The sequence below is a fragment of the Gossypium raimondii genome, chromosome 11, assembly GCF_025698545.1.
Source record: "Gossypium raimondii isolate GPD5lz chromosome 11, ASM2569854v1, whole genome shotgun sequence".
NCBI lineage: Eukaryota > Viridiplantae > Streptophyta > Magnoliopsida > Malvales > Malvaceae > Gossypium > Gossypium raimondii.
In genome coordinates this window covers 19137434-19154166 of record NC_068575.1, presented here as the reverse complement: position 1 = coordinate 19154166, position 16733 = coordinate 19137434, and the positions used below count along the sequence as shown (strand labels likewise).

The window sequence follows — 16733 nt, the reverse complement described above, 5'->3', positions numbered from 1 at the left end:
ACATAAAATGAATATAATAATTGTGTTAATAATTTACAAGAATTAGATCAAATAAAAATCTCATATATAAAATTTTGTGACAACATTTATGTAAAAATTGCACATTAAACTATAGCTCATATATAATTTTGGATTTATCCTTCTATTTAGTTAATCAATTCCACACATCTTATATCATCTTGCTAGGTGCATGCATAAGTTTAATTTCATTATTTTAATGCCCTTAAACTTTTACATTTTATTCAATTTAGTCCCTAAAACCAAAATTGCAATAACTTTCAAATTTGAGCTTTGATTTTGAAATCAATCTCAAATTCATCCTTCCATAGCTTTATTAACTAATATTACGAAATTTCACACCAATTTTTAAATATTTACACTTTAATTTCTATGTTCAACACTAACAATTTTCACTTTACAAATTAGTGCTTTTTATATCTCGAACTTCAAATCCTACCATTTGACATAAAAATCTTCTAGATTCAACAATGGTAACATTTTTAAAGTTTAACAGTTTTAAGAAATAACACACGGATTAGCTAAACCGAATTAATACAATCTCAAAAATGAAAAATTTAAGAAAAACATACTTGAATACACTTACATACAAGTGGCCGAAAGTTTGAATTTTTAAAACCAACGTTTCTTTATTGTTTTTTCTTCCTGAGGAAGATGAGGGAGAAAGAATAAAAAATGTCTTTCTTTTCTTCCACTTTCTTATTATGTTATATTACATATAATATTATAATTATAATTATAATTTAAACATAATTTTAAACAATCATCATGGCAAACTATCCACTAATTCCTTAATGGTCTAATTGCCATGTCAAGTCTTGGTTTAATTGTTATTTAAGCCCTTTAGCAATTAAAAATCTATAGTGAATAAATTTTATTACTTTTATGATTTTTACCTATACTATAATTAATCACTAGTTCGATAAAATTACCTATCCAAAATTTAATTCACCTATAATCGAACTTCGTAAATATTTTTATTAAATATTTACGGGTTGGCTTAGTTTACGAAAATGAGGTCTCGATACCTCATTTTATAGCACCACTGACTTTAGGGTCATTGTAACGCCCCAAAAAAATCCCTTATATAGTTATTTTTGTATGTTTATGACACAATTGTATGTTTGCTTCAGTGGTTAAGTGTTCTGGGAAGTGTTTTGAGAGGTCCTAAGTTCAAGCCTTAGCTTTGGCAAATTTTTTGGTTTTTAAATGAATAAAACTCTATCTCTAACCAGTAGGCTTATAAGTAAATGTTGGTAAAATATGATAGAAAGGGCTTGCTGGTCTAGAGGCTAAGTGTTGTGTTTGTATGTTGAGGGGTTAGGAGTTTGAGTCTCTGTGCGAGTGAAGGATTTATTTTTGTAAGATGTCGTGGAGGTGTTTGAGTGGAGTCAGAATTCTGAAGAGAGTGGGGTTAGTGTGGACGGTTTGGAGTGTTTGAGGGGTGTAGGGAAGTGTAGGAGTGAATTTAGGGATAAGGAGGAGAAAATTTAGGGATTTTGGGGGAAGAATATCCAAAATCTAATCATTTTTCTTTTCTTCTGAAAAAAAACTCAGTTTTCTCTCCACCTTCCTGACAAATTTTGGCTTTGGTATTGGTTTTCTCTCAATTTTTCCTGTCGATTGTTCGTCTTTCGTGGTGCCAAATATTGCTATGATTTTTGGCTATTTTATTTTCCCCTCTCCTTTCTTCTTTTTATTTTTCTCTTAGATCTGTCGATTCCCTCATTTCCTTTTTGCTGTCGATTTCTCTTGTTTCTTAACCTTTTTATTGTTGCTGCAACCTGTCATCTCCATTGTGCTTACATGCGTTGGTGGTAAGTTTCGTAACTGTGGTGTATTTTGTTTAATGGATTCTTGGTAATCGGTCGACTGTTTCATTGATGAAGGTTAAGGGCTGGAGCGATTCAGTTAGTGTTGGAGTGGTGTGGTTCTGCTGTTACTCACTTAGTAGGTAAGGTGGTTGTGTTTGTGAATTAAGGGAAGCTTTTCCTTTCTTTAGATTATGAAGATGTAATTCATTGTTAATATTGGGTCTTTCAGAATTTGCAGTGGCGAATTGTGGGAGCGGTAACCTGTCTTGTTCAGTTTCGCAGTGGAGAGTTGCTTGGTTTCGAGGGTAAATAACGAATGGATTGAACGAATCATTATCAATGTTATGGTTTCAAATTAACTACGAATTAGGACTAATTGTAGGGTTTGTTTGTCGACCATAGGTGCTGGTGATCTCAGAAGTGCATTTACGTCACGAATGAACCAGGTGTGTAAACACAACTCTACAAATGGAAATCGGTGATCGATGATTGATCGAACATAGGCGTGTGATCGATGAGACTAGCCATGTGCGATTCATGGGCCGAGCCAAATTAGGTCGTATGGGCCACACAGGCACGTGGGCCCCACACGGGTGAACCACAAGGGCGTGTCGAAATATTGGGCCAGGGCATGATATGTATATAGCCAAATCCACTTTGGGTCGTGTGGGCCACACGGGCGTGTGGGCCTATATAGGCATGCAACATGGGTCGTGGGCCCATTTTCACTTATTAACTGCTAAGGTTGCACGGGTCACCCAAGTCGACTGTGAACCTACTGTAGGGTGGATAAGTTTACCTAGACCCCTAATTGACTGAAATTATTGAAAGACTGTTATATACCTATATAAGAGATATATGTATGTCTGTATGTTGAGCATGCTATATACACTATACTGATTATACATGATACCATGACATGTCTGTATGATGCATTGCACTGGGTTGGGAATTGATATTGATTGGAAGAAGCGTACTGAACGGCTTCAAGCCTAACTTACTGGCAGCTCAGCTGCAACTACTGTCTAGTGTCACATTCAGTACTATTTGGAGTGTAGGGATGGTTGGTTTGATTATATCCCCACATGGGGTGTAGGGTTGGACGGGGTTAGAGTGTAGAGGCTGGTTGGGTAGGATTTTATAACTGCATAACTGTCACTGTTACTGTACTGTGAAGGGCTAAGGCCTTAATGCTTACTGATACTGAAAAGGGCTTAGGCCTAAACTGAGATTATCTGTTATTGTCTGTTTGTTTGCATGGGGATTACACATTGAGTTTACGTAAACTCACCCCTTCTGTTTAATCTGTACAGGTAATCCCCAGACATAGGCGGATTGATGCGACGGAGTACTCAGCGGTGGCCACACGACTCCTTTTTGCTATTTGATACTTATTTATGATTTTAAGTTTTATTTTGGGGTATTTTTTGTAATAATGGATTCTATAGATTTTTACCTAAAATTTGGGTTTTATATTGTTTTCTTGTTATATCTGCTAGAAGTAGGTAAAACTCGGGTTTTCAAAAGTGATGAATGTTATCAAAATACCACGCACACGCAAACTATTTTAAAAGCTTCCGCAAAGTATAGCATTTTGGAAATGAATTACGATTTGAGAATTTATGAAAGATAATGATTAGTTTTGAACGGAAAACAGTTTTAGCAATGATACGGTTTTCAAATGCACTATCATTTGATATCGCTAGATTTGGCCATAACGTCCAGGCCGGGTTTGAGGTGTTACATTTAGTGGTATCAGAGTCAGGTTGTAAAACTCGGCTGTGGATTTGGGTTTTTATTATTCGATTCTCTAAGAACGAATTTTTAAATGACGTGAAACATTTTTTTCTAAATGTGTGGCACATCGGGTCTCTAGCTTCGATCCTCTAAGTCCTCTAAACTGTTATCTGCTTATAAAATTGAAAATGCTATAGACAGTATGTACCAAGACTACTTTAGATAGATTGTACTGAAAACACTCATGTTAGTGTATACTAATACTGTAGTAAAACTGATAGACACTGATAGACACTACGTTGGGCGAATACAAACTTTACACTTCTGATACTGCCTCTCATAAGATATCTGTTAATAAATACTGAAATTGTAAACTGATGCATAAATCTGTTAATACAGATTAACACGAATAGACAATGAGCATAAGAGGTACTCGCGGACGGAGTACAAAGGCCGTAGAGGTGCTCAAGCTGGGTTCTCATTTTCTGGCAACTTGTCTAATTTAGATTCATGTGAGACACCGGCTTCACCTGTGACTGAGACTGAGTCTCATAATCGAACGGTTGGGGACGACGCACTGTCCCAAGCCATGTTAATGATTCTAGAAAGGGTTGTTGGGCCCAATACGGGAGCAGGAGGCCACGGGTCGGTTACAGAATGACTCCGGTCTAATAGAGCTGAGCTTTTCAGGGGTATTGCTGGAGTTGCCCCTAATATGGCAGAATACTGGTTTGAGGCCATAGAGAGGATTATAGACGACCTAGATTGCACTTTTGAGCAGAAGTTAAAGGGTTTTGTATCACTGCTACATGATGAGGCGTATTAGTGGTGGCTCACTGTTAAAGAGGGCACGTAGCCTGATCAATGAACCTGAGAGTTCTTTTTGACTCAGGGAGACCGATTAGTGGCCGAGTATAAGGCTGAGTTTTTACGACTGAGCCGCTATGCACATGGTATGGTGGCGACTAAGTACGAGCGATGTGTTCGCTTCGAGAATGGCCTCAGGGATAATCTGAGGGCTTTGATAGCTCCACAGAGGGAGCGAGATTTTGCTGCACTAGTTGATCAGGCGAAGATCACCGATAAAGTGAAACGCATTGAGTGCCAAAACTGTGATAGAGAGAGAGGCAGGAACAAAAGGGATTCAGAAGCCTAAGAAAAAGGCCGGAGTTGATGGGCCGATCAGAGTTAGGACTCCTATTACTGCTACTGGACAATCGCTGTGTACTGACTGTAGTAGGCGTCATCAGGGTGAGTGTTGGAAAAGAACTGGGGCTTGTTTAAGGTGTGATTCATTAGAGCACCGTATTAGAGAGTGTATACGGAGGTCTGGTCTGATGCAAGCTTCGGGTACCGGTACTACACCACTATCAAGAACAATTCAGCAGCCACTAAAAGGCCGTGGTCAGACCAAAAGTGGTAATTGGTTGGGCTGTGGTCAGAGAGCACCAAGCAAAGGTGTTGGTCATATTGAGGCGATGCAGTCGGCTGTAGTTTATGCTGCATGTCGCTGAGAGGATGGAGATGCTTCAGACATTATCACGGGTACTTTTTTATTTATAATGTACGTTATACGGCACTGATAGATATAGGATCCACTCACTCCTATTTAGCTTGTACTGTGTTTGAAAACTTGGGTATACTGGTTGAGAGCACTACGAGGGTGGTGACTTATTGAGTCCGCTGGGATAATCAATAAAGGTAAATAAGTTATTTAGAGATGTTTTTTTAGAAGTTCAAGGAGCTACCTTTTTGGCTGATCTGATGGAACTGCCTTTTAGGGAATTTGATCTGATATTGGGAATGAACTGGTTGGTTAAACACCGAGTGAGCTTAGATTGTGGCACGAAAAGGGTTGTACTGAGAACTGTGGAAGATAACGAGGAAGTCATAATTGGGGAGGGTCAAAACTACTTATCGAATGTGATTTTTGCACTGAGGAATGAAAAGTTGGTTCATAAGAGATGTGAGGCATATCTGGCTTACATTAGTGTTTTAGATTCCGAGGATTCTTCAATTAAGGATATCGGGACGGTTAAGGAGTTTCCGAATGTTTTTCCTGAAGATCTACCTGGGTTACGTCCTAATCGTGATGTAGAGTTTAGGATTGAGCTCATTGCTAGTACAGCTCAGATGTCCATCGCCCCTTATAGAATGGCACCGAAAGAGCTTGTGGAGCTTAAGGCTCAGATTCAAGAGCTATTGGATCGTGGGTTCATCCGCCCTAGTGTGCCTCCGTGGAGAGCACCAGTGCTGTTTGTGAAAAAAAAGGATGGGTCTATGCGTATGTGTATTGTCTACCGGTAACTGAATAAGTTAACAATTAAGAATAAGTATCCCCTTCCGAGGATAGACGATCTGTTTAATCAGTTCCGAGGTGCTTTAGTTAATGAGTTAAAGATGCCAACATGCATAAGACGACAATTATGCAAAGGCTATGGTCACTATGAGTTCCAAGTGATGCCATTTGGACTGACGAATGCATCGACATCTTTTATAGATCTGATGAACTGACTGTTCCAGCCCTATCTGGATCGGTTCGTAGTGGTATTTATTAATGATATACTAGTGTATTCAAAAACTGAGGATGAATATGATGAACACCTCAGAGTCGTTCTACATATTCTAGGAGAGAAATGATTGTACGCCAAGTTCAGTAAATGTGAGTTCTGGTTACGTGAAATGATGTTCTTGGGACATGTGGTTTCTGCTGAGGGGATTAGAGTCGATCCTCGAAAGGTTGAGGTTGTCTTGGATTGGAAGTAGCCTAAGGCTGTATCTGAGATTCATAGTTTTCTGGGACTGACACGGTATTTTCAACGATTTGTAGAGGGGTTCTCACTGATTGCAGCACCTTTGCCTAAGCTGCTACGCAAGGGTGTGCCGTTTAACTAGACTAATGCGCAGCAAGAGAGCTTTGAGAAGCTCAAGACTGTATTGACTGAGGTCCCTGTTCTAATACAGCCAGAGTCTGGAAAGGAGTTTACTGTTTACAGCGATGCATCACATGTCAGTTTAGGATGCATATTGATGCAAGAGGGTAAGGTGGTAGCGTACGCGTCTCGTCAGCTTAAGACTCATGAGGCGAATTATTTGACGCATGACTTGGAGTTGGCCGCAGTAGTATTTGCATTGCAAATCTGGAGGCATTATTATCTGTATGGTGAGAAGTGTATCATTTACACCGATCACAAGGGCTTCAAGTACCTCCTCACTCAGAAGGAGTTGAATCATAGGCAGCGTAGATAGATTAAGCTACTTAAGGACTATGACTGTACGATTGAATACCATCCTGGTAAGGCTAATGTGGTGGCTGACGCGCTGAGCCTAGAGCTATGATTGATCTGAGGGCGATGTTTGCTCGTCTCAGTTTATTTGATGATGGTAGTCGGTTGGCCGAACTTCAAGTTAAACCAACGTGGATAGAGCAAATTAAGAGTAAACAGATAGAGGATGAGTTTTTAGGTTTTCATTTTCGACAAGTTGAGAGTGGGAATACAGAAGATTTTGGACTAAATAGGGAAGGGGTGCTCTATTTCCGTGAGAGAATTTGTGTATTGAAAGATACTGAATTGAGGCAGTCTATACTGTGAAAAGCACATAGTAGCTCTTATGCTATGTATCCTGGCGAAAAAAAGATGTATTGTGACCTTCGTAAGTTATATTGGTGGCCAAGTCTTAAGTGAGAGGTTACCGAATTTGTGGCTAAGTGTCTGACTTGCCAGCAGGTTAAGGGTGAGCATCAGTTACCTTCGGGTTTATTGCAGCCAGTCAAGATTCCACTTTGGAACTGGGAGAGAGTGACTATGGACTTCGTTAGTGGGTTACCCCTCACACCGAATAAGAAGGATTCTGTATGGGTCATCGTGGATCGATTGACCAAATCCAACCACTTCATACCGGTTCGTACTGACTACTCTCTGCAGGAGCTGGCTAAACTGTATGTGTCTGAGATAATGAGACTGCATGGGGCACCAGTTTCAATAATATCTGATAGGGATCCTCGCTTCACATCTCGATTCTGGAAGAAGTAACAGGAAGCTCTGGGTACAAGGTTGAACTTCAGTACTGCGTTCTATCCTCAGACGGATGGTCAGTCAGAGAGGGTGATTCAGATACTGGAGGACATGTTAAGGAGTTGCGTGATTGATTTCCGAGGCAGTTAGGAGGATTACTTGCCGCTAGCAAAATTTGCTTATAACAACAGCTATCAGTCTAGCATTTAGATGGCACCCTACGAGGCATTATGTGGTCATAGGTGTCGCCCACCTTCATGTTGGACTGAGTTGGGCGAGCGGAGTGTTCTGGGCCCTGAATTATTTTTTGATACCGAAGATAAAGTTAGACTGATTCGGGACCAACTAAAAGTGGCATCTGATAGGCAGAAGTCTTATGCCGACCTGAAGTGTCGAGAGATTGAGTATTCGATGGGGGACTTTGCTTTTCTCAAGGTTTCGCCACGGAAGAAGGTACTGAGATTTGGTCGCAAGGGCAAGTTGAGCCCTAGATTTATTAGACCTTACCGTGTGCTTAAGCGAGTGGGACCAGTTACTTACCAGTTGGAGTTACCTCCTAAATTGGATTGGATTCATGACGTGTTCCACGTCTCTATGTTGAGACACTACCGCTCTGATCTCACGCATATTGTTCCTGTTGAGGAGATGGCGGTTAGGCCAGATTTGACTTTTGAGGAGGAGCCAGTTCAGATATTAGAGCAAGATGTAAAGGTTCTAAAAAGAAAATGCATCCCACTAGTTAAAGGTTCTTTGGCATAATCATGGCTCTGAGGAGGCTACGTGGGAGCCTGAGGATGCAATGCGACAACAGTATCCTTATCTGTTCTGATCAGGTAAAATTTAGAGGCCGAAATTTTCTTTTAGGGGGTAGAGTTGTAATGCCCCCAAAAAAAATCCCTTATATAGTTATTTTTGTATGTTTATAAAACAATTGTATGTCTGCTTTAGTGGTTAAGTGTTCTGGGAAGTGTTTGAGAGGTCCCAAGCTCAAGCCTTAGCTTGGAAAAATTTTTTGGTTTTTAAATGAATAAACCTCTATCTCTAACCAGTAGGCTTATAAATAAATGTTGGTAAAATATGACAGAATGGGCCTGCTAGTCTAGTGGCTAAGTGGTGTGTTCGTATGCTGGGGGTCAGGAGTTTGAGTTTTTACGTGAGCAAAGGATTTATTTTTCCTAGATGTCGTGGAGGTGTTTGAGTGGAGTTAGAATTCTGAAGAGAATAGGGTGAGTGTGGACGGTTTGGAGTGTTTGAAGGGTGTGGGGATGTGTGGGAGCGAATTTAGGGATAAGAGGGAAAAATTTTGGGGATTTTGGGGGAAGAATATCCAAAATTTAATCATTTTTCTTTTCATCTAAAAAAAAGTCAGTTTTCTCTCCACCTTCCTGCCAAATTTCGGCTTTGGCATTGGCTTTCTCTAAATTTTTCCTGTCGACTGTTCTTCTTCCGTGGTGCCGAATATTGCTGTGATTTTTGGCTTTTTTCATTTCCCCTCTCATTTCTTCATTTTATTTTTCTCTTGGTTCTGTCGATTCTCTCCTTTCCTTTTTGCTGTCGATTTCTCTTATTTCCTAACCTTCTTCTTATTGCCGCAACCTGTCATCTCCATTGTCCTTACGTGCGTTGGTGGTAAGTTTCGTAACTGTGGTGTATTTTGGTTAATGCATTCTTGGTAATAAGTCGACTATTTCATTGATGAAGGTTAAGGGCTGGAGGGATTCGGTTAGTGTTGAGCGGTGTGGTTCTGCTGTTACTCGCTTAGTAGGTATGGTGGTTGTGTTTGTGAATTAGGGGAAGCTTTTCCTTTCTTTTGATTATGAAGATGTAATGTATTGTTAACATTGGGTCTTTCAGAATTGGCAGCAGCGAATTGTGGGAGTGGTGACCTGTCTTGTTCGGTTTCGTAGTGGGGAGTTGCTTCGTTTTGAGGGTAAGTAACGAATGGATTGAACGAATCATTGTTAATGTTTTGGTTTTGAATTAACAGCGAATTTGGATTTGTTTTAGGGTTTGTTTGTCGACCATAGGTGCTGGTGATTTTGGAAGTGCATTTACGTCATGAACGAACCAGGTGTGTAAACATAACTCTGAAAATGGAAATTGGCAAAAAGTCGAAAAATGTGATGGTCGACACCACATAAGTGTGTGATCGATGAGGCTGGCCATGTAGGATTCATGGACTGGGCCGAATTGGGCCATGTAGCCACACGAGCGCGTAGGCCCCACACGGGTGAACCACAATGGCGTATGGGCCCACTAGGGCATGCAACATGGGAGGTGGGCCCATTTTCACTGATTGACTACTAAGGTTGCACGGGTCGCCCCAGTCGACTGTGAACCTACTGTAGGATGGGTAAGTTTACCTAGACCCCTAATTGACTAAAATGATTGAAAGACTGTTATATGCCTATATAAGATAGATATGTATGTCTGCATGTTGAGCATGCTATATACACTATACTAATTATACATGATACAATGATATTTTTGTATGATGCATTGCATTAGGTTGGGAATTGATATTGATTGGAGGAAGTGTACTGAAAGGCTTCAAGCCTAACTTATTGGCAGCTCAGCTGCAACTACTGTCTAGTGCTGCATTCGGTACTATTTGGAGTGTAGGGATGGGTGGGTTGATTACATCCTCACATGGAGTGTAGGGTTGGATGGAGATGGAGTGTAGAGGTTGGTTGGGTAGGATTTTATAACCGCATAACTGTCACTGTTACTGTACTGTGAAGGGCAAAGGCTCTAATGCTTACTAATACTGAAAAGGGCTTAGGCCCAAACTGAGATTATCTGTTATTGTTTGTTCGTTTGCATGGGGATTGCACACTGAGTTTACGTAAACTCACCCCTTCTGTTTAATCTATAGAGGTAATCCCCAGGCATAGGTGGACCAGTGCGGCAGAGGACTCAGCGGTGGCCACATGACTCCTTTTTGCTATTTGATACTTATTTACGATTTTAAGTTTTATTTTGGGGTATTTTTTCTGTACTAACGACCTCTATGGATTTTTACCTAAAATTTGGGTTTTATACTGTTTTCTGGTTATATTTGCTAGAAGTAGGTAAAATTTAGGTTTTCAAAAGTGATGAATGTTTTATCAAAATACCACGCACATGCAAACTATTTTAAAAGCTTCTGTAAAGTATAACATTTTTTAAATGAATCACGATTTGAGAATTTATGAATGATAATGATTAGTTCTAAAAGGAAAAAGGTTTTAGCAATGATACGGTTTTCAAACGCACTATCATGTGACATCACCAGATTCGGCCATAACGTCCAGGCCAGGTTTGGGGTGTTACAGTCATTACACTTGTACCTTAGTCAATTATCAATTAAACAAAATTACTAGGCCAAACTTTAATTTATCTCTATACTATTCCATATTTACGAACACGATTTGAGAAAATGGCATTTCAGAACCATAATTTCAGACACCATTGGAAATTGAGTTGTTAAAAGATGACATATTAGTCTTTTAATTGGTTTGCTCATTTCCGATTAGACTAAAAACATGTTTAGGTTTGTGTACTAATATAATTTATCTTTTTGTATTACGATCCAACCACGTAGTACTGCTTAATATTAGTTTAAATGTTAGATAACCAGTGAGCAACACTTGCTTCTATTTCACTTAGCATGCAAAAACCACAATTATATAAATTGTATTAATGTAATCAATGAATTTGTTTTATTTAAGCAATCTGTTTCAAAAAAAATTACAAGTTTACAAATGAATATACTAAACTCAAGGTACCAAAATAAAGAAATGATATCTTCTAAAAATATACCATTAGATTCTGTCATATGCTTTATGAAGATTAACTTGGATGGCTATCTATCCTTTCCGTCCTTCTCTTGTGCACATAAAGTGTATAACCTCTTGACCGATGATAATGTTCTCTGAAAATCTCCTTTTTGGTATAAAGCTAGCTTGATTTTGAGTAGCCAAATGAAACACCCTAACCCGTCTCCGTCGTCAAATTAGGGTTACGGAGCATTATCGTACAAATCAGAAAAATAATGTCATTTAATATTAATTACCTAAAACTCATTACTAGCCCAAAAAATATATACATTTGGGCCTTAAATAGAGCCTTCGAGGCCCTAAAAATAGTTCAGAAACAATTCGACACTAATTTAAAACAATTTAGTAAATTTGGAAAAAAGTTGAAAAGTTTGAAAACAAGGGTCACACGGCCGTGTGACATAGCCCAGACCGTGTGGTATTCGAACAATGGAACACATGGTCGTGTCCTGGCCTGTGTAACTCACTGACTTGGGTCACACGACCATTTCACAAGCCGTGTGCTAGACCATGTAACTATCTGACTTGTGTCACACGGCCGTGTGCAAGACCATGTAACTCAATAACTTGATATACATGGTCGTGTCTTCGGCTGTGTAAGACTCACACTTGAAATAAAAAGTGACACACGGTCGTGTAGCCAGGACGTGTGTGCCATGTGACAGCCCGTGTCCCAGGCCGTGTGCTCCATAATTTGACCCTATAAACAAGCCATTTTAAGTCCAAAACTTGCCCAATCATCCACTCCATTTGAGCATACATTTAATAGACCTAAACACCTTTCAAGCACATATAAACATACCAATTCAATCAACCTATTTCTTCTAAATAATATGCCATTCAAAGGCACCTCATTTATACCAAAACAACTTCAATCAAAACAAAGCTATATTGCTACATCTCAAGCATAAAATCTATTCAATTTAGCTGCCTAATGACATCAATTATCAATCATTCACTTTTCATAATAAACATACCAAAAGGACCATATATTACAAAGTACTTGAAAGTGACCAAAGGACATAAACTTGCCAAAGAACTATAAGTCCAACAAACAAAATGGATACTCCAAAGGCATAATCATACCAAATTGATCATTAACATATTAAAAAACTACTATTATAAAAATTCCTATACATGCCATTTATAACCTTGGCCAAAATAACTCAAAAACTACTGAAGTGATTGCTGGATAGTGTGATTGAACTTCGACACACTCCAACCGTCGAGCTTCCGATAATCTATGAAACAGAGGAAAACAACTACGTAAGCAACTAGTGCTTATTAATCTCGTATAAAATCAAACATAAACTTACCCTTCTTAAACTTATTTTATGAAATATGCATAACATCATTACCATACTTATAAGATTAATGAAATCCTATATACACCACCAAACTCACAAGTTAGTAAGCTCATGCATAACATATATCTAAAATCAACCATATCATAAGTGAATCTCCATGCATATCATTCATCACATACTTATTTTGTTCCATTCAAATCATATGCATTCATCAAATTTACCTTTTCATAAGATTATGATCAATTATCCAATTGTATACATACCTTACCATTAACCTTTCCTTACCCGTTAAACAATCTAGAATTTTATTAGATACTCAGGAATGCTCACACATAGTGTGGCTTTCCATATAACATATATCATTTCCTTTTCAATAGTGCTCACACGAGCTGTGGGTCAGAATGTTAGCTACAAGATACTACTTACACGAGCTGTGGAGAATCCACAACAAATGTCAGACCTCAATCATCGGTAGAACATTCAAAACCGACACCCAAAACATGAAATCCCTAATGACATTTCATCCGTATACTAATAATTCTTAAGGTTCAAACGAGATTATTTATCCCTCAATTATTCAAAACATTGATCTATTTCTATATTGAAGTCAGTTTATAACTAATATAATATAACAAATAATCAATCAAACTAACAAGAATAAGATTATAATTCATACAAACTTACCTCGACAACTGTAGTCGCAAAAGTAAAGTTGAAAACTAATCCAAAGCCTTTGCATTTCCCCGAATTAAGTTTGGTTGTTGTTTATCTTGATTTCAATAACTAATTTCACTCAATTATTATAATTCCAGCATTCTAATAAGCAGTTTTATGCAATTAAACCCTTCCATTATCAATTTACAAATTTACCTTAAATACTTTTACTTTCTTACAATTTAATCCCTAAACTCTTAACTTGCAAATTCACCATTTTCTAAATAAAGCATACTAATTGATTTTTCTAGGGACCTAATCAACCCATATTTACTCAAAAATCACATAAATTTCAAGGAATTTTACACTTTTAGTAAATAAATCCTTAACCTTAAATTCATCAAAATCATTTAACAAAACAAGTTTATTTAATAACTAACTTTAATTATCTATCAATTAACTTCACAAACTCATCAGTTTCATTCATAGGATATCCCGCAACCTTTAACATTTTTACAAATTGACCCCCAGGCTAGCTAGATTAAGCTAATACGAGCTCAAAAACATAAAAATCAATAAAAACGAGTATCAAATACATACCATGCATAAGAACCAAGCTTTGGCCGAAGATTTAGATGGATAGCAATGGAGAATCGATTTTGAAACATCCAAATGAAGAAGAAGAATATTTTAACTTAATTAATTTTATGTTTATTTTTTAATTTACCGTCTTACAATTATTATTAATTAAAATTTTCAATTAAACCTTGTCCATTCTACTAACATATTATATGGTATATTCACCCACTAAGTCCATTTAATTACCTTGTTAAAGCTATTTAATCCACTTAACTAATAGAACTCGACTTTTGCACCTTTTTCAATTTAGTCCTTTTTACCTAATTAATCGTTTAAACTTCAAATTTTCTTAACAAAAAATTAATACTACCTTAAATTACCCCTGTATACATTAAATAAAAATTAAAATATTTTTTCACTCACCGAAATTGTGGTCCCGAAACCACAATTTCTGACAATTTCTGACACCACTAAAATTGGCTGTTACAACTCTCCCCGTAAAAGAATTTTTGTCCCCGAAAATCTTACCGGAAAATAGGTTCGGGTATTACACTTTCATAGTTTCTTCTGGTTAATAAGTAGCTTCCTTGACCCCATGACGTTGCCAGAGTACTTTAACCAAAGCTATACGCTTATTCCTTAATTCTTTATCTTCCCGAGCTACAATCTAATTGGTTCCTCACTATATGACAGATCTAGTTGAATTTCTACATCAACAGGCGAAATCTCGTATGAAGGGTTAGATCGATACCTTCGTAACATCAATACATGAAATACGTGGTGAATTTTCTCTAATTCAGATGGTAAAGCTAAACAGTAAGCTATTAGCCCAATTCTATCGATGATTTCATACGGTTTGATGAATCGTGGACTAAGCTTCCCTTTTCAGCCAATATGGAGAATTTTCTCCAAGGCGATACTTTTAAGAACACTCTGTCACCAATTTGGAATCCAATATCTTTTCTTTTCAAATCTGCATATGATTTTTGACGATTCGAAGTAGCTTTCAAACAATCACGAATTACTTTGACTTTATCTTCAGTTTCTCGAAACAAATTGATACCGAAAAGGTTTTTCTCACTCAATTCAGTCCAATATAATGGGGTTCTACATTTTCGACCATACAAGGCTTCATATGACACTTTTTTAATACTCGTATGATAACTATCATTATAAGCAAACTCAACCAACAGAATAAATTTTTCCCAGCTACCCTCAAACTCTAAAATGCAACAACGGAGCATGTCCTTGAATATCTTTATCACTTGCTCAGATTGACCATCGGCCTATGGATGGAACGCTATGCTAAAATGTAATCGAGTACCTAAAGCTTCATGTAATTTACTCTAAAATCTAGAAGTAAACCGTGGATCTCTATAAAAAATAATAGACACTAGCACTCCATGCAGTCTAGCTATTTCAGAAACGTATATTTCTATCAGCTTCTCAAGTGAATAATCCATACGTAATGGAATGAAATGTGTGGATTTAGTCAAATGATCAAAAAATAACCCAAATAGCATCTCGCATCCATGGAGACAAGGCTAACCTTGATACAAAATCCATTGTAACCATTCTCATTTCCATTCTGGAATCATCACAGGCTGTAGCAATCCAGAAGGTACTTGATGCTCGGCTTTGACTTGTTGACAAATCAAACATTTAGATACAAGCTCTAAAATTTCATGTTTCATACCTGGCCACCAATACATTTGTTTTAAATCACTGTACATTTTGTTATTACCAGGGAGTATCGAATAATTACTGCTGTAAGCTTCTTGTAAAATCTTCTAATAATATTGGAATTTCTCAGAACACAAATTTTGTTTCAGAAATATAAACTACCATCAGAACTAAGATGAAATTCTGAATTAGATGACTTTTTAGTCTGCTCTCATTTAGCAATCAACTCGAAATCACTTTTCTGAGCTTCCCAAATCTACTACAAAAATGTCGGTCTATCTTTTAATTCCGCTACAATGGAACCATTATCAATCAAAATCAAACGAGTATTCAAAGCTCGCAAACCAAATAAAGATTTTCTACTTAAAGCATCAGCAACAACATTAGTTTTTCCTGAATGATAATCGATGACCAAATCGTAATCTTTTAGCAGTCCAACCATCTACGTTTTTTCAAATTTAGTTCTTTTTTTTACTTCAAATACTTTAGGATTTTGTGATCTGTGAAGATGTTACATTTTTCTCTGTACAAATAGTGCCAGATTTTTAATGCAAACACAATAGTTGCAAGTTCTAAATCATGATTCGGGTAATTTTTTCATGCGGTTTCAATTGACGTGAAGCATAAGCTACCACTTTGCCTTCTTAAATCAAAACGCAACCTAAACCATTAAGTGAAGCACCACTATAGATCACAAATTCCTTGACGGACTCTAGCTGAATCAACACAGGGGCTTCAGACAACAATACTTTCAACTGATCAAAACTTTGCTGGCATTTTTCAAACCATTCAAATTTAACATATTATTGGAGTAGTTTTGTCAATGGTGTAGAAATCATCGAAAACCCTTTAACAAATCTTCGATAATATTTAACTAAACCCAGAAAACTTTTGATCTCTGAAACATTCCTCGAAAACTTCCAGTCTATAATTGCTGATATTTTACTCGGATCCACTCTAATACCATCCACTGGTGCAACATGTCCCAAAAATCCAACTTCTCCCAACTAGATCCCACATTTGCAAAATTTACCACATAATTATTTCTTGCGCAAAGTTTGCAATATTACCCTCAAATGTTGTGCATGCTCAATTTCATATTAGGAA

At 37.5% G+C, this 16733-nt stretch overlaps 1 long non-coding RNA gene across 1 annotated transcript; it reads left to right on the top strand.

Annotated features, from left to right (window-relative positions):
• Window positions 1-1913: 1913 nt before the first annotated feature.
• LOC128034639 (uncharacterized) lies at window positions 1914-3383 on the top strand. The gene is made up of 4 exons (XR_008190761.1): window positions 1914-1972; window positions 2062-2137; window positions 2235-2278; window positions 3146-3383. It is a non-coding gene; the product is annotated as an uncharacterized LOC128034639 (long non-coding RNA).
• The last annotated feature ends 13350 nt before the right edge of the window (window positions 3384-16733 follow it).